Raw genomic sequence first — 659 nt, forward strand, 5'->3', positions numbered from 1 at the left:
TTTGAGAGAGAGAGAATGAGAGACAGAGAGCATGAGAGGGAGGAGGGTCAGAGGGAGAAGCAGACTCCCCGCCGAGCAAGGAGCCCGATGCGGGACTCGATCCCGGGACTCCAGGATCATGACCTGAGCCGAAGGCAGTCGCTTAACCAACTGAGCCACCCAGGCGCCCTTAAACAGTTACTTTTAAAATAAAACTACCGAGAGATCGGGACTGGCTGGGATTGCGAAAGATCAACATGCCTTTGGCTAGAGATTTACTACACCCGTCCTTGGAAGAGGAAAAGAAAAAACATAAAAAGAAACGGCTAGTTCAGAGCCCAAATTCCTATTTTATGGATGTAAAATGTCCAGGTTGCTACAAGATTACCACGGTTTTCAGCCATGCTCAGACGGTGGTTCTTTGTGTAGGCTGTTCAACAGTGTTGTGCCAGCCAACAGGAGGAAAGGCCAGACTCACAGAGGGTGTTCATTTAGAAGAAAGCAACACTAATGATCCACACAACCTCTTGAATTTGTGTTATATCGCAGAAAGCCTTATCAGTTCAGTAATTCCAGTTATCTACCAAGATAATGTAATTATGCTTAATTTTGTAAGGTTTACAACAGTGATGTCCTATTTTGGTGTCAGTTTTTCAATAAAGTTTTGATTATGGGCAAAA

At 44.5% G+C, this 659-nt stretch overlaps 1 pseudogene; it reads left to right on the forward strand.

Moving 5' to 3' along the window:
- Window positions 1-205: 205 nt before the first annotated feature.
- LOC145719586 (small ribosomal subunit protein eS27-like pseudogene) lies at window positions 206-653 on the forward strand (annotated as a pseudogene).
- Window positions 654-659: the final 6 nt, after the last annotated feature.

Source organism: Leptonychotes weddellii, unplaced genomic scaffold (genome assembly GCF_054177405.1).
Source record: "Leptonychotes weddellii isolate Sample4059 unplaced genomic scaffold, ASM5417740v2 HiC_scaffold_54395, whole genome shotgun sequence".
Lineage (NCBI taxonomy): Eukaryota > Metazoa > Chordata > Mammalia > Carnivora > Phocidae > Leptonychotes > Leptonychotes weddellii.